The sequence below is a fragment of the Macrobrachium nipponense genome, chromosome 47, assembly GCF_015104395.2.
Source record: "Macrobrachium nipponense isolate FS-2020 chromosome 47, ASM1510439v2, whole genome shotgun sequence".
Lineage (NCBI taxonomy): Eukaryota > Metazoa > Arthropoda > Malacostraca > Decapoda > Palaemonidae > Macrobrachium > Macrobrachium nipponense.
In genome coordinates, this window is record NC_087222.1 from 24082997 (window position 1) to 24109946 (window position 26950).

At 45.8% G+C, this 26950-nt stretch overlaps 1 protein-coding gene across 2 annotated transcripts in view; it reads right to left on the bottom strand.

Moving 5' to 3' along the window:
- The window catches only part of LOC135204766 (gastrula zinc finger protein XlCGF57.1-like), a 236252-nt gene extending 211320 nt beyond the window's left edge, over window positions 1-24932 (bottom strand). For both annotated transcript variants that reach the window (XR_010312340.1, XM_064234931.1), the window contains exon 1: window positions 24652-24932. The gene's annotated coding sequence lies outside the window, so the exon portion shown is untranslated. The remainder of the gene's footprint in view (window positions 1-24651) is intronic.
- Window positions 24933-26950: the final 2018 nt, after the last annotated feature.

Here is a 26950-nt window from a genome sequence, read left to right on the forward strand (position 1 = left end):
TTGTTGCTGTAGAGTCCCGAGATTCGCCCAGACCACTGATAACAGTTTTAAAACTTGCGCGCCGCCAACTGAGTAGACTCGCCACCATCCTACCACTCTCCCATTGGTTACTGAAGCTAGTCACCGCCATAAGATCCTGCTCTCCTATTGGTCAGCATCTCCCCCATTGTGCTTTACGTAAAGGCGTCTTTCGCCCACTGCTTCGCACCTTCGTGTGCACACGCGGAATTTGTTCATTCTATACGATTTCATTTATTAATGTAAATTCGTTAGTGATTTTGTTGTACTACTTTATCGTGTTGAGTGAGAACTTTAGAACATATACTACATAACTTAATTATGTACAGTATACGTAGTCATGGGTCCCAAGAAAGTTGCTAAAGTTCACGGAAAGAAGAAGTTGCTTTCTATGGAGACAAAGATGGAGATCATAAAAAAATGATATTGTTAAGATACAATAAAGTTTTATACATACTTACCTGGCAGATATATACTTAGCTATAGACTCCGTCGTCCCGACAGAATTCAAAAACTCGCGGCACACGCTACCGGTAGGTCAGGTGATCTACCATTCGCCCGCTGGGTGGCGGAATCCCAACCCATTCCCGTTTTCTGAGCCAGATTTTCTCTTACACCTGTCTCCTGAGGGGAGGCGGGTGGGCCCATTAACCGTATATATCTGCCAGGTAAGTATGTATAAAACTTTATTGTATCTTAACAATATCATTTTTATACATGCGACTTACCCGGCAGATATATACTTAGCTGATTGACACCCTTGGTGGAGGGCGAGAGACAGCTATATATATAAACAAAATTCTAATAACGGGAAACAACAATTGTTGTAGGATATCAATCCTTGGTTCTTACCTGTTTGGGCTGAAGACTTCATGATTACTGTCATTTAGTCTGCCTGCCTCAAGAGCTTCAGTGAGGTAAACCACCTATGACCGAACAGCCCTTCTGGATCATGTCAATGGGGGCTAGCCCGCTTACGCGACAGAAACCTGCATGGATCGTACCAATGGGCTTACCCGCTTACATGGCAGAGCCTGACCTGTATCTTATCAATGGGGGCTAGCCCTCTTACATGACAGAGCTTTAGGCTTTACATAATGCCACAACGAGGAGACCAAAAGTTAATCCCGACCACCTGACCTCTCTAACCATGTTAAATCTAAGAACTGAAAAGGGTTCTTCCTATACCCTCTTTCAGTCAACCATAAAAACCAAACACCATAATGTTAAAATTACATAACCTAACTATTAGGATTAACCTCAGCTCCTCCTCCCAGCACTAAATCCGCGGACACTATGCTCCCAGTGAAAAGCACTTCTCATAAGTAACTCTCACATCCTTTAGATAGTGAGAGGCGAACACTGAGTTACACTTCCAATACGTGGATTCAATTAGATTTTGAAGGGACCACGTTTATGAAAAGCCATTGAGGTTTGCTATGGCCCTCACTTCGTGTGCTTTTTTAAATACCCTGAGGAGGTTTAAATTGTTCTTCACCACATTTAAGATGCGCTTCCTTAATAACGTCTTTTATGAAAAACGTAAGGCGTTTTTTCGATATTGGTCTTGTAGGATCTTTGACCGAACACCAAAGACTTTCCTGCGTACCTCCCAAAAGAGACTTTCTTTGTAGATAAAATTTTAGCGCTCTTACTGGACAAAGGGTCTTTTCCATTTCTTCCCCCGTAAGAGAAGAGAGTGCCTTCACTTCGAAGCTTCTAGGCCACGGTTTTGATGGGTTTTCGTTCTTGGCTAAGAAGAGAGGCTTAAAAGAGCAAATTGCAGCCTCCTTCTTAAACCCCACTCTGCCCTCTAACGCTTGAAGTTCACTCACCCTTTTTGCCGTGGCTAAGGCGAACAGGAATAGAGATTTCCTCGTCAAATCCCTAAAAGAACAATTATTGGAAGGTACGAATCTTTCAGACATCAAGTAATGCAGCACTATATCCAAGTTCCACTGGATTTTTAGTTAATCTGACTTTTTGAGGTCTCGAAAGACCTAACCTAATTTTGGTCATGTAGATCCTTATTGTCCGACACCTCAGACCCCTATGCCTAAACACCGAGGCCAGCATACTTCTATACCCTTGATCGTAGATACCGCTAGGGCACACTCTCTTCTCAGGTAAAGAAGAAAATTTGCAATGTCGGTTATAGAGGTACTGGAAGAGGATAGCTCCTGCGTCCTGCACCATCTTCTAAACACTTCCCACTTCGACTGGTACACTCCGTAATGTGGATGGTCTCCTGGCTCTTGCGATGCTTTTGAACGCTTCGCGAGAAAACCCCCTCGCTCTAACGAGTCCTTCGATAGTCTGAAGGCAGTCAGACTTAGAGCGGGGAGGTTTTGTGATACCTGTCGAAGTGGGGTTGTTTGAGAAGATCGCTCCTTAGTGGGAGCGATCTGGGAAGATCCACTATCCACTCCAGCAACTCTGTCACCCAATCTAGGGCTGGCCAAAAAGGGGGCGATCAAAGTTAATTTCGTTCCCTCTGAGGAGGCAAACTTTCTTATTACTTCCCCTACCATTTGAAGGGGGAAAAGCGTACCCCGTCTATTCCTTTCCAGTCCATGAGGAGACCGTCTATCGCTATTGCTCTTGGATCCGCGATGGGGGAGCAATAATTCTCCAACCTCTTGTTCCAGTTGGTTGCGAACAAGTCTACGTTCGGCCTTCCCCATAAACCCCATAACTGATCGCACACTTGAGGGTGGAGAGTCCATTCGTGGGGAGCACTTGGTCTCTTCTGCTTAGCAGATCCGCTCGAACATTTCTCTCTCCCTGAATAAATCTCGTTAGAAGAGAGATCTGCTTCTCTTGCGCCCAAGCAACAACTCCCTCGCTGTCTCGTAAAGGGAGAATGAATGAGTTCCCCCTTGCTTCCTGATATATGCTAGGGCTGTCGTGTTGTCTGAATTGACCTGAATGATCGATCCTAATATCTGTTCTTGAAAGTGCAAGAGAGCTAGGTGAATGGCTTTCAGTTCCTTTTTGTTTATGTGCCAGGACACCTGAGCTCCTTCCCAGGTTCCCGACACTTCTTGCGAATCCAACGTTGCTCCCCACCCACTACGCCGAGCGTCTGCAAACAACGCTCGGAGAGGGCTCTTTATATGCAAGGATATTCCTTGACCGAGTTTCTTCGGGTCTAACCACCACCGAAGATCTTGTTTGACCTTGTCCGTTATCCTGAATGACTCTTCTAGTCCTGAGAAACTTGATCCCAGTTCTCCTTCAGATAATACTGAAGTGGTCTTAGGTGCAGTCTCCCTAGGGAAACGAACTGTTCCAACGAGGAAATGGTTCCCAGCAAACTCATCCATTCCCTCGCGGAACAATGTTCTTTCCCTAGAAATCCCGACACTTTTGTAAGGCAGCGTTCTATTCTCTCTGTTACGGAGACGCTAGAAAACCCCGAGAATCCATCCGAATCCCAGATAAACTATGTTCTGCTGGGATCCAACTGGGACTAATCGAGGTTGACTAGGAGATCCCAATGACTGCGTCATCTTTAATGTTATCGAAAGGTCCTCCAGACACTGTTGCTTCGACTTTGCTCGTATTAGCCAGTCGTCCAAATACATCGAAATTCTGATCCCCTCTAAATGTAGCCAATGAGCCACATTCCTTAGGATACCCGTGAAGACTGCGGGGGCCGTCGAAAGTCCGAAGCAAAGCGCTCGAAATTGAAACGACTCTTCCCTGTGACATGAATCTTAGGTATTTCCTTGATGCCGGATGAATTGGCACATGGAAATATGCATCTTGAAGGTCCAGGGATACCATCCAGTCCCCTGGACGAAGAGCAGAAAGTACAGAGGAAGAGGTCTCCATCGAGAACTTCTTCTTGATCACAAAGACGTTCAGCGCACTTACGTCCAGAACCGGCCTCCACCCGCCCGAGGCTTTTGGTACCAGGAATAGACGGTTGTAGAAACCTGGTGAATGGAGATCTTGAACCGGTTCTATTGCCCTTTTCTGCAACATAAGTTCTACTGCTTGCAGGAGAGCTTGACTCTTGACAGGATCGTTGTATCTCGCTGTTAACTCCCTTGGAGTTCTTGTTAAGGGAGGATATTCCCTGAGGGGATGAGTATCCTCTCTCGAGGATCGAGAGGGTCCAGCTGTCCGCCCCTCTCTTCGCCCAGACTCTGGCAAACTTCGACAGTCTGGCGCCTACTGCTATCTGGAGGACTTCTTCTTCATTTTGCCTTCCTGCAGGTCTCCTGGAAGGTCTCCTCTGGTATCCGGTCTTCTACCTCTAAAAGGGGTTCTTGATTGATGAGAGGCTCCTCGAAAGGGCTGCTGAAGAGGTGCTTTATCCTTCTTTTGAAAAAGGAACCGCAGCTTGAACCTCTTTGATGACTGTGTCAGTAAATCCTGGTGTGGCTTTTCCAGCTAAAGATTTTGCGGACATCTCCCCACCGTGTCCTGTGGGAAAAGGTGGTTCGAAAGCGGCGAATATAGCAAGGCCGACCTCTGTAGAGGAGATACTGACTTGGACAGGAAAGAACCCATACACTGCTCTCTTTTTCAAAACTCCCGATCCAAAAGAGCAGCCACTTCCACCGAACCGTCCATCACCGCTCTGTCCAGACACGATAACACACTCGATAATTCTTCCATCGTGACAAATTCGGGATCTTGGGCTCTCTTCGCAAGGGCTCCAAAGCCCAGTCCATAAAATTAAATACTTCGAGCGTCCTAAAGAGTCCCTTTAGTAGATGGTCCCAGTTCACACATCCCCCAAGTAGCTTTTGCTGATAGTAGAGCGCGCCTCCTTGAGGAATCTACTAAGGAAGCGTAATCTGCGTCTGCCGATGATGGCAGTCCTAAGCCCATAGGTTTCCTGGGTATCGTACCATCTTCCAGGTTACCCGTCAACTTTGAAGGAGGGCAATGAAAAAACAGTCTTGCCCGCCTCTCTTTTATTCTTAAGCCATTCTCCAAATCCTTTGAACGCTTTTTTCATACTAAGGGCTGGACGCATTTTTACAAATGAGGATGCCTTTTGGAGACTTCGTGCTCGATAGCACAAAGATCCTGGAGAGGGAGGATCCGCTGGTTGCAGCTTATCTCCGAATCCTGCAACAACAACAAGGACAATCTCTTATAATCAGAGACTAACCACATCCACCAGGTAATTCTTCATCCTGAGGAATTCTTCTAATTTCCGGCCTGCCGGGGATCCTTCGGAAGAAGAGCGGTTCTTAGATTGTCCGAGACTTCTTCTAATTCTCCGGCTGCCGGGGATCCTTTCGGAGAAGAGCGGTTCTTAGTTGTCGAGGGACTTCTGTCAAACGAAGAAGAAACGTCGTCCGTGTGACAAATCCTTGCTACTACAAGGCGCAATAGAGTTCTTAAACGCACGAGATCTTCTCTAGGCACCTGTTTTCCCTACCAGGTGAAGGGCTCCTACTCTCCGAAGAACTCATAAAGTGTGAAGGGGTCTTACTCTGACCTAAGCTCGTACAAGCGCCTGGCGCCTACTCGACTCCTGACGCCTGCTCGACTCCTGGCGTCTGTTAGACTCCTGGCGCCTACCCGACTCCTGACGCCTGCTCGACTCCTGAAGCCTGCTTGATTCCTGGCGCCTGCTTGACTCCTGGCGCTTGTCGTGACTCCTTGTAGGCTCTTGACGCCTCTCACAAGACTCCTGGCGTCTGTTAGGCTCTATACGCCTGTAATATTCTTGGCGCCTACTAGGCTCTGTGTTTATTTTCTCACAAGCTCCTGCTTCTTAGGCTCGTGAAAACGCCTCCTCCTGATCCTCAGAAAGAGGAGTCCGACTCCTGACTTCTCCTAAGAGACGTAGCTGATCGCTTGCTCTGCGAGCGGCTACCGCTGGGAACTTTCTTCCTATAGATAGGAGAGGATCGTTTAAAGGGAGAACGAGAGAGTCTCTCCGGAGACGAGCGCCTGCTAGAGTGAGGAAACTTCTCTCCTACCAGGAGAAGATAATTTTGATCTCTTCACTGGAAGGGAGGAGTCTTTCCTTCGAGACGAATCCATTATGTAGAGCGCCTACCAAGGAGGATATTTGCTCCTGTAGATTAAGCAGGAAAAGCTTTGTCGGATCTTGAGGCGCTGGAGACGGTCTTCTCGCCCTCTTACTAGTCGAAGGAAATCCTCTGGAAATCGCTCTGGGCTTGAATCAAAAGCGTCTCCTTTCGGCGCTACCCACGATCTCTTCAGAGGACGAGACTTCGAAGCAGAGCTCCATCCACGCCTGGACGAGGAGGAGTCCGACGCAGAAAAACACTCTTCCAGGATGCCTTTTCTACGGCTATCCAAGCAGCCTGGGTCATACTTCAGGGTCTGCCGAAGGGACGCCTGATCGTTGGGGATGCTCCACATCCTCCCTGCGGCTTTTGACATTCCTCCTCCCCTGGTCCTGGGAGTTTGGAAGCGGTCTAGGCCTAGGAGCAATGCGGAGCCGATCAGGACGCCACCCCTCCACTGGCAACTGGGGTCACTGTATTCACTGCACTCTTACCTTGTGTTTCCATGGCTTTAAGCTGCTCCTGAAGCTCCCTGATCGAGGATCTCATTTTTTCCATTTCTGAAAATGAACCCTTAGATTCAACACAGGGAGAAGGGCTGAGGTTATGGGAGAAACATCATCTAGTTTGTTAATTTCTGATTCAGGCTCAAAAGAACAAGATCTACTCGAGCTTCTAGCTGACGCTTTCCTAGCTCTATCCTTCTCTCTTTTCTTAATATAAGAAGCTAAATCCTTCCATCCTTGCTCCGAAAGCCCTTCACATTCAGCACAAGTTATTCAACCGCACATTCGAGAACCTCTACATTTACTACAAGCGTATGAGGATCTACCTCTGCTTTAAACAACCTAGTTCTGCATTCTTCCCTTGCACAAACCCTAAACTTAGGTGTTACTTTAACTTCAGTCATCTTAATAGAAAAAACCAAATCCAAGTCCTAATCCAGTCCAAAATAAGCGTATGCCAATCCCGAGAATAAACAAGAGTACTCACAAATGAGTCCAACCAATTCTCGGCAAAAGAGCAGAATTCCAATCAGGAGAGACCAAACAACAGTTGTTGCCGGCCTCAGCGACGAGAGAAAATCTGGCTCAGAAAACGGGAATGGTTGGGATTCCGCCACCCAGCGGCGGGAATGGTAGATCACCTGACCTACCGGTCCGGTAGCGTGTGGCCGAGTTTTGAATTCTGTCGGGACGACGGAGTCTATAGCTAAGTATATATCTGCCGGGTAAGTCGCATGTATAAAAATATGAGGCTGGTATGCGGTTGAGTGTGATCGCTAAGGAATACGGCCGAAATCCATCGATGATAGGCACCCTCCTTAAGCAGAAGGAAGCCATCAAAGCAGCTACACCTAACAAGAGGAGCCATGTGCACGACAAGATGGAGAGGCTGCTTCTTGTCTGGATAAAGACAAAGAAAATCGCTGGCGATACGATAACCGAGATGGCAATCTGCCACAAGGCTTGCGCTATTTTCGGTGATTTGATTGCCCAGCCGAAGAAGATGAGGAGAAGGGACATCGACGCCACCCAGACTTCAAGGCTTCTCATGGGTGGTTTGAAAAATTCCGGAAACGGACTGGCATCCATTCAGTGGTGCGGCATGGGGAGGTGGCCAGCTCGGACATGAAAGCAGCCGAAGCCTTTATTAAGACGTTCGATGAGATGACGATCAACGAAGGCTACAGTTTTCAGCAAGTCTTCAACTGTGATGAGACTGACCTTTTTTGGAAAAAAAATGCCTCGTCAGACATACATCACGCAGGAAGAGAAGAAGCTACCCGGGCATAGCCTACTAGAAGGACAGGCTTACGCTCGCCACTTTGTTCAAAACACCAGTGGGGATTGCAAGGTGAAGCCCCACCCTACTTGTGTATCATTCACAGACTCCTCGAGCCTTCAAGGCCCACAAAGTGCTAAAGGAGAAGCTTCCAGTGATGTAGAGGGCTAATGCGAAAGCCTGGGTAACAAGACTTTTGTTCACCAAGTGGGTAAATCGTGTTTCGGCCAGACAGTAAAGAAATTCTTGGAAGAGAAGCGCTCCCTCTGAAAGGTCTGCTGTTGTTGGACAATGCTCCTGCTCACCCTCCTGGCCTCGAAGAAGATATCCTAGCAGAGTATTCTTTTACAAGCTAAAGGATGCAGCTGACCCCTGGCAACTACCGGCCGATTGCAATCACAACGATCGCATCGAAGATACTTGAGTCTGTTCTTTCTAGTGAGACTTCTCCCCTTTCTACACACCACTGACAACCAGTTCGGGTTTAAAGCAAACCACTCAACTGACACCTGCATCTACATACTGAAAGAATGCTGAACTACTACCTATCATCAGCCTCTCCTGTTTTCCTTTGTTTTGTAGATGTGAGAAAAGCATTTGACAGAGTAAAACTACCTGAAGCTCTTCCTGAAGCTGCATAAAAGGGGCACACCCTATATCTAATTGGCATTTTACAATGCTGGTTCTCCACACAGCAATTCTGTGTCAAATGGGGAAACGTATTATCTTACACCTTCGGCTCCCTAAACGGGCTTCGCGGCAAGGGGCATTCTCTCTCCATACCTGTTTAATACGTACACAGATGCCTTGAACGTCAAACTGAACTCGCTCCCATCGGATGCACTGTCAATGAGACAACTATAAACAACCTCTGTTACGCCGACGATATGGTTCTGATTTCCCCTCATCAGCAAGGTCTCCAACGACTCATCGACACTTGCCGCCAATATGCAGAGGAATTTGATATAATCTACAACGAAACCAAAGACCCAATGCATGTCGCTGCTCCCGAGATCGCTTAAGCATATTGCAGAATAAACCTCAAATTTTCCTCTGGAAACCATCGGCTTGGAATTTGTGCACGAATTTCCGTACTTGGGTCACATTATCACCGACGACCTAAAAAGATACGGCAGACATTGAACAGAGGCGTCGTAAACTATGTGCAGCGGGCAACATGATTGCAAGGAGGTTTGCCTTCTGTCACCGAGACGTGAAAACTGCTGATTCCGCTCGTACTGCTACAGTATCTATGGGTGTTCCCTCTGGACGAACTATACCCGAGAGACCATGCGACGCATCACTGTTGTGCACAATGACATTCTGAGACGCCTCACAAACATCCCGCTACCACTCCGCCACACAGATGTTCATAGAAAACACCTGGACAATTAAAACAAAATCATTGTTTAGGCGAACAATGTCCAGAACCTGGTAACCCGAGTGAGAAACAGCAGCAACTCGCTCATACAAAGCATCCTAAGGAGTGAAGCAAGAAGAAAATCAAAATTGTGGGAAAGATGGGAAAATGAGGCCTTTGTCCCCTAAAGGACTTAATCTCTGTATTGGCAAGATGTCATCTGCAGTTTTTTTGTCATTACTTACATTTATTGCTGATATTTTAATTTTTCATTATTACTGTGATTACTATCAAGTTAAAGTTTTATTTACATTTAATTTATGTATTAAGCCCTCTGGACCTGACTACTGTAACCACCTAAGGTCTCTAGTTGAAATTTGAGTTATATATATATGCACCATATGTTATTACTCTCAATGCATATCTCACCAATATTATTACTGTTATTACCAGTATGATGATTATTAGCTTTTATGCTACCTCAGCTACTTTGTGGATAAGTGCCGATTATTCATTTTCTTTTTCTATTTTATCATGTTCACATGTATCTAGATTGTGTTTGCTACCGTCTGTATTTTGTATAATCAATGTATATGGCCCCCCCCGAGCCGAAATAAAGCATATTATTATTATTATTATTATTATTATTATTTATCTTCTGCCTAATACAACCCCTCTCCTCCAGCCCATGGACCAGCAAGTGATATCGAACTTCTAGAAGCTGTATACGAAACATCTTTTCAAACCTCACCTTGCATGAATTTTGGAAGGAGCATTTCGATGTTGTGATATGCATCCGACTCATTGATCAAGCTTGGCAGGAGGTTTTGAGGTGAACCTTGAATTCTTCGTGGAGGAAACTCTGGTCTGATGCCGTATTCGCCCGAGACTTCGAAGGATTCGACGTGGGTGAAGCTGGTGCAGATTTAGAAACAGTTGACATCAATGACCTTCTCGAGCACCAAGAGGAGCTTACGACGGATGACCCGAAGGATTGTGGAGGCCATGGCAACATAACATTGTTCAAGAAAAGTTCTTTAGCAGCGGCGAGGAGGAGGAGGACGACCTATGACAACGGCAGAAAGAAATTAAGGATGCTCTAGCTGCTTTCATAAGATGCAATCATTTGTAGAAAAGACACCCTGAAAAGGCTTACACAGGTTGTATGCTTGAGCATTTCGATGACGTTGCCTAAGTCGTTTCAGGAGCATTTTGAAAAGCAGGCAGAAGCAATCTTCCTTGGATAGTTATTTTTTAAAGAGGCCTTTAGTAGGAGTAAGCAAACAGGAAGATCCAATTGATACTACGAAAAAACAGAAAGTTGAAAGTGATGAAGAAATTGAAATTTTGTAAAAAAAAAAAAAAAAAATGTAAAGTATAAAAAAGTTAAAAAAAAAATAAAAAAAAAGTTAAAAAAAAAAAGTAAAAAAAAAAAAAAATAAATAAATTTAATTTTAAGTTTTTTGTAAAGTTTTAAGTCTTAATGTTTCCTGACATTTTTTAATGTGTTTCGTAAAGTTGTGTACGTATGTACAAGTTTTCTGCCATTTGTCCTCCTCCTCTGTGGCCACTTTTGGAGATAGCCTAACTCGAAAGGTAAGGTTCCATGTTTTACTACATACATACGTATGTACGTACAGTATTTCTTGTATACCATGTACACTAATACAATTTATTTACAGGTACATATTAGTAGTATGTATTAAGTTAGGTATTGAATGGTCCAAATTGTTGTATTTCATTGTTTATTGGTCAATTTAGCTTTATTATAAAATTTACTGGGGTGTTTTTGTAGGGCTTGGAACGAATGAGGCAATTTACATGTAAAATACGGTTCAAGATACGAAAAGCTCAGGTTATGAAGGCCACCTCGGAACGGATTAATTTTGTATCCTAAGGTACCTCTGTATATGAATTCAAACTATTAAAGTAGGCAGTTTTAAGCAATTTAGTATAACACAGGTATTCACTTATCACGGGGGTTTCTGGGCCCTATGCCCCGCGATTATCGAAGCCCTACTGTATACCGATATGAAGTGTCAAAGTATATTTGGGTTAGGCTACTGTTTGTCAATGTTATTCAATTTCTTTTTGTACTGAATTATCATAAGTCAATGTGCAATGCCCCGAGAGATTTAACTGATACCGTATATGAATAGTAAAGCCAAATTGACAAACTGATCACCAAGACGAAGGAGCGTTATCCAACTTTTCAAAACCAGACAAACCACATCCAAACGACCAACCACGGACTAGAAAACTTCTGTTGCAAAGACTTGGAGCAGGAAATAAAATCAACGATGGCTCTACAGACGACCTTTACACTAGACACTACAAGGGAGTCCAACCCCGAAGGAATCTAACCTGTGCTTCTCTTCCTAAACTCTACGTAACCTGTTATCGCTACTTGTCTGTCACTGATCTTACTTTACATTAACCTTAAAACTTACACCTTAAGGGGGAATTTGCTGCTAAACACTGAAGATCCTACCCTTTGGGTCTGTGGTTCTCCATGACCCCGGCACCCATTAGGACTGGTTCTGGAACAGGCAGGGGAGCTGAAAGAGAACGATTGGTATCACCTACGCTACTATCTCTATTTCAATTAGCTTTTGTCATAAAATTAGCAAACAAGGTAAGACATTCTGTCTTTCAATTCTGGACCATTCCTACTCTAGCTCTTTGCGTAACTCTCGCAATTTTGTCTCTATCTTCTACATGCTCTTGGTTGTCCTCTAAGTGACCTAATGAACTAATCCTTACATTCTTTACCCCTCTGTATGACATGCATTGCACTTCCTACAGCTAAAACATGACAATTTGTCCAAAATTGCATTTTTCCTAACTATACAAACCTGAGGTCCTTTTACAAATAGGAAGGTACTAGCGGCAGCTGGATAGGTCGTAAGCTTTCGAACAAGGGGTTCGGTAGTTAACTGCTTGTTCCGACAGGCGCGCGCGCGCGACTGGGAGGTAAACAAATCACTTTTGCTTTTGGCCCAAGCAAAAACTGCAGAGTGAGGGTGGCATGAGGTGGGGCTATGTGTAAAAGGACCTCAGGTTTGTATAGTTTAGGAAAAAATGCAATTTTGGACAAATTGTCATTTGTTCCGACACGGCATACAAACCTTCGGTCCTTTTACAATAGGAAGACTCACTTCTTGGTGGGTGGAATCTGAGTCTTTTGTGAACAGACTGTGTTCGCCCAACCTTGGAAGCCTCCCTGGTCGTAAGAGCGAGGGAGGGATCCAAGCCTCTGTCCGATTGATCGGGGTGCACCGCAGGATCAATGGTCAGACCTCTGGACCGAGTTACTAAGAGAGAGGCAAGCGTATCTCTTCGTACCAGCAATGTAAGAACTTGTTCCTGTACAGGAGCAAAGATAAAGTCATGGTTTTGACTCTTGTAGGCATCCACTTCCCCCCCTTGTAGAAGGAAGTGGTGGATATTCTGCTCCTATCCCTAGTGAAAGGGATAGGATGGGGCTCTGTCATATAGCTCACCGGCATCTCGTCCTTATCCAGCAGGGTGATGACCCGTATCCTCTACCCCACAGGTAGAGGGGTAGAAAAAAAGATAGAAAAAAGAGAAGCCAGTCCACTTTCTCATTTACTATCTATTCATACAGTCACACCAGGACTCGATGCTGTTCAGCCTGCTAGGGTCTGGGTTAGCTAGACGACGTGTTGAGCAGCCACCACGGGTCCTAAGGAAACCGATCCAAGGACCTGTGGGCAATATCCAAAAAGGTATAAGGAAGGTGCCGGTGGTCTGGTTGTACCAGACCCCTGCCTTCCATACCTGCGCCACGGAGAAGTTCTTACGAAACGCCAACGAGGGGCCAATACTTCTGACTTCGTGAGCTCTCGGACGGGACGTACGGGTGTCGTCACTACCATCAGCCTCATACGCCCTCCTGATGACCTCACGCAGCCAGGACGCAAGAGTGTTCTTTGATACGTCTTTCTTGGTGACCCCGGTGCTAACGAAGAGGCGTCGACACTCAGGCCGAGGTGTCCGAGTTCTCTTCAGATAGCGCCGTAGTACGTCCTCCCAGGGACAAAGCAGCATCTCATCCGCATCATTATCGGCATGAAGTTCCCGTATTCTCTTCGCCGATGCCAGGTCCAGCAAGAAGGGGGTTGTGAGTTCCTGGGGTGGGCAAGACCTTTTCGAAGCTCCTCCTAAGTAAGGAGATCTCGAACGAGTTCGAGATGTCCAATCCCGTCAGTTTCAGGACGAGCGTCAAGGCGGCTCTGTATCCTTTGACTGTGGGAACTGAGAGGAGCTTCTCTCGGCGAAGAAAAACGAGGAAATCCGCTACCTGCTGAAGAGTGGGCTCTGAGAGGAGATAGGCCCCGTCTACGACACCAACCACAGAAGACGGCCGACTTCCCCTGGTACACAGCTGCAGAGGACTGACGGACGTTTCCAGCCATCTCTGTTGCTGCGCTACGAAAAAAGCCTCTCGTTCGCAAGAGATGTTGGATAACAGCCAGCCGTGAAGACGTAGGGACTGGACTGCTCGGTGGTACCGCTCGACGTGTGGCTGGGGCGAGAAGGTTGTGCCAAGGGGGAATCTCTCTCGGTTCTCTTGCGAGAAGAGCCAGCAGGTCCGGATACCAAATGGCCTGTGGCCATTTTGGGAGCCATCAGGATCATCCTGAGATTCGGGGTGTGACCAGTGCTCGACTGATCACCTTGCGAATCAGGGTGAACGGGGGGAAAGGCATAGGCGAAAAAGGTTGTCCCACGGGTGTTGAAGAGCCTCCTCTGCAGCTGCCCATGGGTCCGCACGGAAAAAACGAGAAGAACACCTGGAGCTTCCTGTTGTGCCGGGTGGCGAACAGATCCTCGACTGGTCGCCCCACAGGTCGAAGAGCCTTTCCGCCACGTCCCTGGTGTAGACCATCTCGGTCCCTATCCCTTGATCCCGCCGGCTGAGCGTGTCTGCTACTACATTCCTTCCCTGGAATGTAGCGTGCCGACAGCTCTATTGGAGTGTGCCTCGGCCCACTCGTGCACCTGCCGAGTCAACTGGTACAACGGGAGAGACACTAGGCCCCCCCTGTTGTTGAGCGTAAGACCACCACCGTGGTGTTGTCGCACATCAACACCACTGAGTGTCCCATCAAGCGGTCCTGGCGGAACTCTTGGAGAGCGAGGACGCTGCCTTGAGTTTCAGTACATTGATGTGAAGGTGCTTGTCGTTCTCGTACCACACTGCCTGAAGTCAGCAACTCCTCCAGGTGTGCGCCCCCATCCCTCGGTCGATGCGTCTGAGAGCAGCTGCATGTCCAGGGGGGGGAGAGTGCGCAGAGGCACTCCTCTTAAGAGTTCCTGTCGTCCAGCCACCAGGCTAGGTCCTGCCTCACCTCCTGTGTCAGTGACAATGGAAAGCTTGGGGGATCCGTCGCCTGTGACCAACTCTCCTTTAGTCTCCCTGAAGAGACCGCAGGTGAAGACGCCCGTTAGGGACTGCCTTCCCGAGTGACGACAGGTGTCCGATCACGACTTGCCATCGCTGAGCTACCCGTTCCTGCCGAGACAGGAAACTGGTTGGCTGCCTCCCTTGAATTTTGCTAATCCGCGAGTCTGCGGGGAAGACTCGCCCTGCTACCGTGTCGATCAGCATACCCAGGTACTTCATCTCTGCTTGGGCTTGAGATCGGACTTTTCGAAGTTCACAACGATCCCCAGATCGCGACAGAACTCGAGCAGTCGATCCCTGTCCTGTAGCAACTGCGAGCGGGAGCTCGCCAGGACTAACCAATCGTCGAGATACCCCATCAGACGTATCCCGTGCGAATGGGCCCAAGCAGACACCAGAGTGAACACTCGCGTGAACACCTGTGGGGCGGTTGAGAGACCGAAGCAAAGTGGCCTGAACTGGTACACCCGTCCCGTCGAGGATTGAAGCGGAGGTACTTTCTGGAGGACTGATGCATGGGTATTTGGAAATAGCATCCTTCAAGTCCACTGAAAGCATGAAATCGTTCTCCCTGATAGAGTCGAGCACTGAGCGTGCCGTCTCCATCGTGAACCGGGTCTGGCGAAACAAACCGGTTCAGGGGAGAGAGATCTATCACGGGCGCCAGCCTCCCGTAGACTTTTCCACCAGGAAGAGTCGACTGTAAAAGCCCGGTGATTGATCCGTGACGATTTCTACAGTTCTCTTGCTCAGCAATGGTCTTGATCTCCTGTCTCAATGCTACGTCCTTCGATGCCCCTGGAACGTACGCCTGCTGTTGGACCGTGTTGGAGGTGAGGGGTGACCGAGATTCGAAGGGTAATAGATCTCCCTCCCGAAGGACATCTACAATCCAGGTCTCGGCGCCGTAGCGCTGCCAAGTTGCCCAATGGCTGGCCAGGCCACCCCCCCCCACTTCCGGCAGCAGGTGAGGGGGAAACGCCGTCCCTAGCGTTTCCCCCCTTTCTTCGACTTCCTCCCAGAGCCTCCACGGGAGGAGGAGGGCTGGTTACGGCTCCCCTTGCTAGAAGTCGAAGAAGACAGAGTCATTCCCCGGGGCTTCGACGCAGCTACCGTCTTAGCCACCGAGGAAGCGCTAGCCGAGCCGTTAGACTTGGCCGCAGTCCAAGGCTGCCCAGAGGCCTTCGAGACTGCCTGGTGAACCAGAACGGTCACTGTCGTCAGTGCGCCGTCTGTCCACCGCAGCGTCCACCATCTCTCCTGGGAAGAGAGACGTGGAAACTCCGTAAAGGTCCGTTGCGAAGTCCCAACGCCGCTTTTCACGCCCGGCCGCCCTGGAAACCCGAGTAAGGACAGCGTCCCCTTCGTCGGAGAACCAGGTTGGCCAACAGGTTCACCGTCTGGTGGGCAAGGAAGGAGATGGCTCCTCCCCCAGACTGGCAAAAGTCTCCTGAAGGCCGATCATCTTCGGGAGAAATTCCCCCGGAGTTGGCTGCGACCTTAGATACTGTGAGGGACCACAGATCTAGCCAGGAGACGGCTGGAAAGCTGCCATGGCGGTAGATTCCAGGCCGAATGTCTCTTGCTGCGAGAACCACAGGTTCTCGGACAGGAGCTGCTGCAGAGACACACCCGAAGTCAGCCTGGCTAACTCCGGGTTCACCTGTTTGGGCGGCATCGGGTCTTCAGATGGCACGTAAAAAAACGCCGCTGTCGCAGCAGAGGAGGTGGAAGCAGCTTGCTCGACCTGCCAGACTTGAGCGAGCCGTCTTGTCCGGAGACAAGCGATTCAACCTGGTCCAGCACTGAGTCCGGCAGCTCAGAACGCGGCAAACCCACCGTCGGTCTGGGTTCCCTCTTCGGGCCCCCAGAACGACTCGAGCCAGGACGTGGGCTCGGATGGTGGTAGCAGCGATCCTTCCGTGAGGTCGTTGTGCTGACGATCAGCGCAATAACCTCGCAAAGTTCCTCTGGATCTCAGGAGTGACTGTGCTTCCTGCGGAGTCGGACCGTCCAGTCCCTCAACAGGGGCAACTCCCGAGACCCTCCTCCCTCAGGAGAGGAACAGCGACAGACCACCCCTCTCGGTCTGCTCCAACCACCTGTGCGTACGACCTGGCTGGTCCGAGAACCGTGCCTGGTACGTACGACGCCGTGGTGGGATCCTGAGGGGGCGCACCCCTCACGATCACTCCTCAATACCTCGCCCCTCCCGGTGTAATCCGAGGAGGTTGAAGGTATGGAAGAGGCAGACCTGACGCTCCCTCCTCGCTCGCTGGCAGAACCAGCGGGCTTGGAAGACTGCAGGCGATCGCCAACCCGCCTGGTGGCGATCGAGCTGCAGACCTAGTCGAGCCGTCTCGCTGTGGAGAACGGCTGGACCGAGACAGCGGCCTCCGGTCTCGTGTGTCAGAGGAGCTGGTGCTGGTCGCCGTACCCGATCGCTCTTTTGTGAGAGTGACGGTCAGGCGACCGCAAGCTCCACTGTCACGGTGAGATCGGTGCGTATCCCTCACGGTGCGTCAGTTCGCTGGTACCCAGCCGTGGCTGGTGCCGGCGAACGGGGGGACCTCTTCCCCGCCTCAGCCCGTGGCCGGTCATGGACCGTCACGTCCGCCCGGGTAGCCAAGCTGCTCGCCGCGAGAGCGAGAGCTGGTCTGGTGAGAGTCGCGTGAGCGGCTGTCACCAGTCTTCCGCTCCGTGCCGTGAACCTGACGCTGAGCGAACTCAGAGGTCTGGTTCCTGGCTGCACGGTCGCTGGTAAGCGACCGTACACTCGGTACCTCTCGCGAACGAGAGGCCGAGACGGACCCTGCTGCTGTGGCCGAACCACTGACAGCAGGTGAGGAAGTGCCGGTGTTAGCCGGCACTCCTCTGGTCCCCGTAGTCTTCTTCCTTGCGGAAGAAGAGACGGGTCCTGCCCCCGAAGGAGCTGGGTGACCAGCGGAAGAACCCCCCGTCTCACCAGAGGGCGAGACGGGCCCTTAGAAGTTCCCGAAGGAGACTTGGGGGGGAAGGGGGGGGGAGGCGACCTTCTTCTTCTTCGGCAGGGGGAGCCTTAGAAGACGAAGGGGGAAGAGGCGGCAGACGACGACGAAGACGAAGAAGACGATGAAGACGACGACGACACCTCCTCCTCTTCTTCTTCTTCTTCGTCAACCTTCTCAGGACCGACGTCAGATCTGTCATCCAGAGCGGAGCCGGGGCTGCTGTTGCCGAAGCAACAGGGCCCGGACGCACCTGTCCGAACAGATCAGCATCGGGAGCAGCGGCGCCAGGAACAGGAACAACATCAGCAGGTGCAGGCATCACAGGAACGGCAGAAAACCGCAGGAGCAGGTACAGGAACGGCAGCAGTGGTCCACGTCACGTCCGTGGACAGCAGCTGGGCAGGTACGGCAGACTGTGTAGGCGGTCTAGATGGGCGGACCAGCGGCACAGACATCCTAGGTACCGGTGGGAGGTCCAGGGGCGAGCTCTTCGGGCACACGAGTCCGGTCGCGGCAGCACAGGCAAACACAGGCGGCGGCCATCACACTCCCCCGAGTTACGGCGACTGGCCCCTGCACCGATGTAGTGGGTGTCACAGAGACCGCGTGCTGGGTGTACACCAGGTGAGGAGGTGAAGCGTAGCCGGGTGTTGTAATGGTCGTGGTGGTGGTCGTGACCGTTGCATGGGTGACCGCCACGGAGCCAGCGAGATGGTAGAGCAGCCCCTGGACACTCGGCACGCCCTGCAGCCCCAACGATGCCCACACCTGTCCGAGGTCATCCTTCGCGGCAACCGCACCTGAGGAGGCGCAAAAGTCGGGGTGGGATTAGGGGATCCTCTACCCACGTTCGCGCGAAGACGAACGGATAGAGGACCCAGAGTACAACTCGACGTCAGGGTATCTAGCGCCCTCCTCCACACTCGACAAGTCAGGAGAGGAGAAAGGACCTAGAAACCCCCCCCCCGAAGGGGAAGGGGGCGCGAGGACGTGGAAGTTGAGCGGGCAGGCAGGAAAGAAGACGAAGTGTCCGTACACCAAAGGAGTCGCGGGAGAGCTTTCCGACGACTCCTTTGCAGGCCTTCGCTTCCTCCTGCCCTCATACAAAATCCACTGCGCCTCGGACCAATTAATAAACACATTACAAGGCTCGGCTCGGGAGCATTCGCGCCCCCGACACCGAGCACACAAATATGAGGGTCGTATCTCCGGGAAAGAGCGGAACTTCCCGCATTTACGCCCTTCGGTACCCGGGCATAGTCTCCGTGGGGTAGCGAGGCGAGGAGATTCCATCATTAATTAATTGCAGTTCAATTAATATGAAAAGAGAGAAATGATTGTACTTACAATGAATTCTTTCATACACAAACACAACCATATACTCAAGAAAGCAAACGACGAGAAGGCGGGCTAGAGAGCCGGTCCGAACACACGACGTCCACTCGCTGTGAGGCCGAAAGCAAAGTGATTTGTTTACCTCCCAGTCGCGCGCAGCGCGCCTGTCGGACAAGCAGTTAACTACCGAACCCCTTGTTCGAAAAGCTTACGACTATCCAGCTGCCGCTAGTACCATTCCGGTATTTGTAAAAGGACCGAATAAAGGTTTGTATTGCCGTGTCGGAACAAAAAAAGATGTCTGTCATTTTGAGGTACTCATCCTTCATTGCACATAGCACAGTAATGAAGCATGCCGACATCTCAAGCAACAGCTGTTGGATGCGAGGCTGATGGAGCAGAGATTGAGGTAAGGATTTTCTTGATGAGGCTCGACCATCGCCTCCCGGAATACATCTGGCTCTCCACGCAAACAGAGAACAACTGAGGAAAACGGGCCTCTGGTGGCCAGTATTTGAACCGCATTACCCAACGGTAACACAGGTAACTCTTTTGACTAGATTTTACCTGCAGTGTTGGTAATGCTGACAGTAAACTTATCCACTTAGTGGCTAAATGTGTGGGGAGTAGTTCGGGCTGGTCCAGTGACCAGGGCTAATTCAGGTATTCAGGGAGTGTACTGCAATATATGATTTTAAAAAATAAGGATACTTCTCTCGCATCCAAGGGCACCGTCCTCTGAAATGAAAGGAGATCCCTCAAACACAACACCACACGCCTCCCTCCTCTATCTTCGTCCGATGGCTAGCTAAAGGACGAAGGAGACGAGGAAATACGAGAAGAAACAAAGGACAAACTTTGAAGTTCCCCTCGGTAATTTCCAAAGTGTAAATTTCGGATGAATCCGTCTCTCCTGATGTTAAAGGGCGAAAATATGTAATAAGAGTATGGCACACCCTTGCTGCTGACCCTTAACACAAAGCAGAAAGGTGTCTAGCAAGGCTATCACTAAAGTGGGTTTGCATATTAACTATTAAAGTCAATTAATTATTAATATCAAACTCAGTAATTATATTCAAAATAACAAATTGAAGATCCCACCAGGAAATATGTAATCAACAGCAAGTCAGCAAGAGCTCACAAACATATGACTTCATCGGAAGATGGCCGAAAGCAAAGTGGAATGTTTACATCTAGTTCAATGTATTCAATAATCCTGTATGTAGTCACATATTGTAGTATTATAAAATGCAAACAAAGCGATCAATGTTTTGGTCCGGAAAAATGAACCGAGACCGGAGGTAAGATTATTTTGCCACATTTAACTCAATTCAGAGCAATTTTCTTTCTTGTATTTAGCGTAAATTAATCTCTAGAAAACTCTATATGGGGCAATGTTCATTATTTGTTATATGAAGTGTTTTTATGTTGAAATAGGATTTTGAATATGTCTATTGGAAACTATATTAAGCTCTATTTTTTGTTAATAGATGGTGTCAGAAGCATGTTCTTTGTACAAAAATTTAACTGATTCCATTCGTTATTTTCATCCTATTTCATAATAATACGATATTTATGTATTTATTTTTTATCTGTGTGGAAACAACAGAAAATGTTCTTTCATGACCAGTATTTTTCATTAAAATACTTTTTTCTCCACTATTATTTGTGGTCGACTTTCATCCATGTTGCTGATACACGGTAATTTATAGTCATTAGCAGTGTGAAAATTTTTTTCCCAGGTTCAGCTACAACTGCATCTTAAATTTAGCAGTATTATATTTCCTTGACAATAATTTCTCGATAGCAAATAAAGGTATGATGCAAAAATATTTAAGTCCTGCTCCACTTAATTGATGTAATTTGTAACATAACTACAGTAACATTTTACTATCATACAATGGCTAAAATGCAAGCAAAACATTGTTATCATCAGATTCGGTTTGGTTGTCGTAGCAAAAGAACTGTTTTCATCAAGTTGTTTACAGCCGTAGCGTTTAAGCAACAATTGCAGTCAACCCACCAAATATTGCGGACTACATATTGTGGATTTCTTTCTCTGGAAACATATAACCCCATTAGTCGCGTTAATTTTCACTATTCACAGAATTTCCTGGTTTTTTTTAATCAATTTCGTCATAAAATGCACTTTTTGTGATAAAACTATTAAAATAACCAGGTAAGGGAACTCAAACCCAAGACCATGGAAGGCCACGGTAATATAGCTATGGCACAGTTCAAAACTGGAGAGCTTGCATGTACATGTAGTTCAAGTTACGATAATTCGTCTTACAACAATCCAACTTTATGATGGGGTTACCAATTAATACTGATACGACAGTGTTTTGAAAAATGTTTTAAAATTTTGCTTGCAACAGGTGCAGACAGCAGCATACAATCAGGAAGCGAGAGAGACCAAATTACACTAGCTTAACTTCTTTACCTCCACATCTTTATCCTATCTTCTAGTTGAATAAGCTCAAAAAAGTAAAAGAGAATGATAAAAGTAGTCTTAACATTATACTTGTTACATAAATATGTACAGCCATGAACAACTGAACAAGAAACAACTTTTTAGCTAAGTACAACTGAATCAGATAACAACATTCATTTTGCTTGTATTTCAACCATAGTACAATAGTAAACAATTACTGTAGTAGTTATGTTATAATAATGTTATGTAGAATAGGACTGATATATTTCTAAGTAATAACTTTATTTGCTACAGATAGAAGATTGGCAAGGTAATATACTGTTAAATTTATAGTATCTGAAGCTGAGGGAAAAAATGTTTTCAAGCTGCTATTGACTATTATCGTGCATCAATAAGAAGGATAAAACTTCCGTAAACTTTGTTAAACCATCAAACACAACTGTAGATAAAATCGATAGAAAATTATTATCGAAAATTATTTTAATCAAAACTACCTGGCCTGAAAATACATATTTTACTGTTGTTTTTCTAGCCAATAAAAGGTAATGAATTTAAAGCTGTATCACAATGAAATAAAGTGAAAATAGCGAACGGAATAGATTTTTTACACATTAAACATGCCCCCAACGCATTCTATAACAAAGAAAATAATTTAGTCCACAACGAGACTTATTCAAGTTATTTTTCAACTTAAAAACAATAAATTTGCTCAGAATTGTGTTAAGTACGGCAAAATGAACTCGTATCTGCCATCAGCTGATTTCCCAACCAAAACAATGACCCCTATGTTAGTATTTTAAAGTACAGGCAGTCCCCAGGTTATGACGGGTTCAGCTCACGACGTTCCGAGGTTAAGGCGCTTCTCAATTATATTCATCAGACATTATTTCCAGGGTTACGACGCATACAACGCTCATCTGGCAGATGAATATGACACCAAAAATGCAAAATAATCAATATTTGAAGGTTTTATTTATGAAAAAATGCAATAAGATTGCACTTTACATAGCTTTCAATGCACCCAAAGCATTAAAAGTCAAGGTTTTCTTAGGATTTTTTTCGATGTTCCGGCTTACGACGCGTCTCAAGAATGGACTCCCTGTACTAATAATATGAGAATACATGCAATATAACTGAATAAAGTGAAGTAATATATAACTTTTAAACATTCATGGAAAAGATGCTATTAATTAAATTTCAATTCTATTATTATATGTTAGCCATACAGTATATGGTCTGATATACCATAGTATACGTTGGGCAAACTCTTGTTAGTGTTATTCAATTTCTCTTTGTACTGAACTATCATAAGACAATCTGCATTGTACCTAGAGAATTAGCCGATTTAAATCATTACTACACTGTACTATATGTTTATAGCATACTGTATAGTATAGGCTAAGTTACCATATATGTAAGGATGGTACTGATTACCCCAGTGTAGGTTAGGCTATATTCAAGATACGATTTCTCCAACAAATGATGGGATACCCGTAAAAAGAAACGACAAAAACTGGTGAAAGACTAATTTGCACAAGTTATTTCGTAGCATAGGGTAAACAACTGCAGACGATCCATCGTCATCGCACTGGCCAGGCCTTATTTACTTGATCTTTTAATTGGTGAACAAGAATACAATTACAGCTTTAAGCATACCATTCAAAGATTGAAGTTTCGTCAACATAATGTGATATATAAAGCCCATACGAACTAAAATAACCATGTGAGCTCTTCGTAAAATATGTTTTCAAGGCAGTTTTGAAATCTAATATGGCGGCAATCGCGTGGCTGGCCGTTTCTAACCACAGACAATCCATCATCTTTCCCAGCACACATTTAAACAATTGTTAGCATAATATATGTTTAACGTTTATTGATTTTTCACATCAAGATTGCAGTTGAATCAGCACAATACATTTTGTTGCCTATATTTGTGATAGTATGAAAATTTTTATTCCCAGGGTCATGGTTTGAACTGAATTCATTTTTACCTTGTAATCGGTGGTTTTATCCTCACTGCCATCACAACTGAAGCTCCACAGTGTTTATTTGATTGTAATTATACACATTTTGGTCTTAATTCACTCCAAATTGCACTTGAACCACGTTGCTGTTCCTGGTTCATAAGCACTCACTCCGCAAACACAGTTACGAGCAGCAGACGACTCATGTTTTTGAGGTGCAAAGCTTTACTCATTATAGTTTAACTTTACTTCAAAATGTTTATTTAATTCATGTCTATTATCCCTTTTTTTTGCAACCAAATTAACCCGAAAAAATTACAGATATTTCTGAAGTTTGTTGACACAAGTAACTCCGCAAACATCGAGAAGGCATCAATCTCAGAAATATTTGGAGATGTAAGTAAAAATTTCGAAAGCGTTTTGGGTGTAGTGTGCACTGTGTTGGCCACACTTTTCATTACCCTCTGTTTAAATCTTAAAATATGGCCTTAATTTCTAACTTTGGTGAAAATACTTACTTTGAAAGGAGAGTAGAGGTCTTGAGCTCCTGCTATCATCAACAACAACTCATGACTGATGACCATCTCCGGTGTCTAGACGTGTTAAAGTACTTTTTCGAAGGGTGGCCAAAACTGCGGTAGTCGGTGAGTTGGCCAGTCCACTCGGTTGTTTACCCTAGATCCTCCTCTACTCTCGTCTTTGATCAACTGAAAAAACAACCTGAGACATCGGGCTATTACCTAGCCTATGCTAATAGGGTTATAGATTAAATTGCTGTACCCTAACCTTCCGTGAAATCATTAATGAATCATACAGTATCATTGAACCAGGTGGTCTTAGGACAAAGTAGGCCAGGATACAGGCATCCTATAGCCTACAGTAATGAGATCCTACAGCCACATGAATATACCGAAACTTACAGCCTAAACCTAACATTAGCTTTTGAGTCAATTCATTGAGATATCATCATTCAAAATACAGAAACTCATTTCATTTAGACAGTCTTGGGTTACGAAACAGGATATTGGTACGGGCAGCCATATCCTGGGTGGATCCACACACGGTGAAAATGGATCCGCTAGTCCAGTTGGTTGTTCCCCCAATGCTTAAATACCTATGTAATTGTATTCTTGTTTCACCAATTAAATATCGAGTGGGTAAGGCTGCTCCACCCGATGACGATGGATCCAAGGCGGTGTTTCCCCCTATACAGCTGCGTACCAATATCTTGTGCCCTTAGGTAAAGAAAACCCCATAGAAGCCAAGGTCTAGGAGTGCTAACATAACTGTAGACGTTAAAGATACAACCTATTAATACCTATAACTCACCGAAGCAAAGGTCGTCATCCCATACTAACATAATGCTTGATTGATTGATTGATTGATGCTCTAGGGCTAAGTCCAAGACACCACTTGCAATCTTCATTCCTGACTCTCACGGTCCTTTTAGACCCACATTATTATACTAATTATCAGTTATATTTGCAATTGACCAACTATTACGCATAATTATGAACTGTCTCGATGATTAAGACGGCAATTAGTTAAGAAGATAAAAGACGTTTGAAAAGAAGTTAACGTTACTAACGCAGTCAATGCGTCAATGTGTTGACATTTTGCGCGTCTTCTATTTGACATTGTTTATGTTTGTGGTTTTGGTTTAGAATGGTTTCGCTTGTTTTTCATTCATTCTAAATAACTCAGTTGGTGGATAATTATAAGCAATTTTTTGGAAATATAACTTAAAATTTAGATAATTTTACTAATGAACTGCATGATTTAATGGTAATTATTAAGACAAATAATGGATTCAGGTAATGGCTGTTTGTTTACGTTTTGGGCGTCGTCGCCCTAAAGACTTGTCGTTCGATGTTCAAATTGATGTTTTGATTCAAACCTTATTAATGGAAAGGGGAAATTTAGAGTAAAAGTTGGAGAAATAATAAAAAATATAGATAATCTTTTTAATTAAGAGTTTTAAGATAAATGATATAAGTACTAACGCAAATTTTCTTTGACGACTAGTTAGGGACGGATTTTGGGCCCGACGTTAGGGGCAATAGATTTACGAAAAACGTTAAGTTCCCAGCCCCTACAGAAAGACAAAAGAACAATGGCGATAAGTTTCAAATTTTATTAGAAAAAATAAACCTACTCTCATTGACACACAATTATTTACATGAGATCACTGATACGAATTTTTGTTTTTAAAGAAAGGTCCTAACTAGAAAAATACATTCAATGGTTACTCACAGTTACAGTCGCATGGTGGAAACATATTCAGTTTGGCGGTCCTCTGACCCTACTTACTACCACGGACTTTAGTAAAGAGAGAGCGATCGTTGTTATTGAAGATTAAAGCCAGCCTTGTGCTGGCACGGGCTCTTGCTCCTAGAAGCAGCCTGTAACTTACGAGAGATCATGTTTGTTGTTGTTGAAGATTAAGCCAGCCTTGTGCTAGCACGGGCTCTTGCTCCTAGAACGTTCGCTTCCGGGGGGAGATCAGCCCGTAACCATGAGATCGTATGCGTGCATCGGCTTTCATAGACCCAGCCAATTGGTGATTTTTACAGTTTAATTTCAACTTTTACACTATGCGACAAACGCAACAAAATAAAAAATAATAAAAGGTACAACTTTAATGATTATGGTTTTCCAATCCAGAAAATGAGTGAAATAAATTCACCCATAACATTTTGTGAAAGTTAGAACAATCGCATTTCTGCCGCCACTGGGTGAGAGTGGAGGGAAAGCTGAGGCCTTGAGGTGGAGTTCTTTATCGTGGGAAAATACTGGTATAGAGATCGCAACTTCAGGTATATACCCTCTATGCTTCAAGCACGTAAATTAAAGTAGTAGTAGCCCTACGTCTCTGCTATTTTCGCCTATTCCTTATAACGGCTCTTTTCGGCTTTTAATTGCTGTAGAATGATTGTTCCTTAATTCATGGAGTGTATTCTGGAAGCATCTGTTCCTTTTTCACTTCGAGATAAGGCGGAAATGATTGCTATAACTGAGAAAAGAGAGAGAGAGAGAGAGCTCATTTTTTCTAAGTCTCCAAAATATCCTTGAATACCATTTTCTATGAAGACAAATTTTCTACCTGAACACGAAACGTAGAAAATATTTTAGTGGTAAACTCTAGTAATTTCGTCTGCCTCGTGCCTAAATTTCATAAATCAAATAAATCACTTTCAAAATGAAAGATAATTATACCATTACCTGACAAAAGGCATTAATAGTAATATAAAGAAGGTTCTGCTTGCTAGTATACTAAATCAAAGGGCCATTACGTGCTAGGAATACTAAATATAAGATCGTATTCCTTATCATGTATGTTTTAACAAGATTGTACACCAAAGACATCTATTGAGTGCTATGGCAGTCTTCGGATGAAGTGTGGTCGTTGAAGACGAAAACTACCATATATCGTTTTAGCAAAACCGCGAATAAATCCTCTATCAATATATATGATAACTATGATAAAGGAAGTTCTATATCTCTAAAACTGAACGTAGCTAACAAGGGGACGTTTTGAGGAACGTAAAATGTTTTGAAGAAAGCAACGTTCTTCGTTTTGGTGACAATCAATGGCTGCTCCTTATCCGGAGAGGAAGCAGGATTGCCA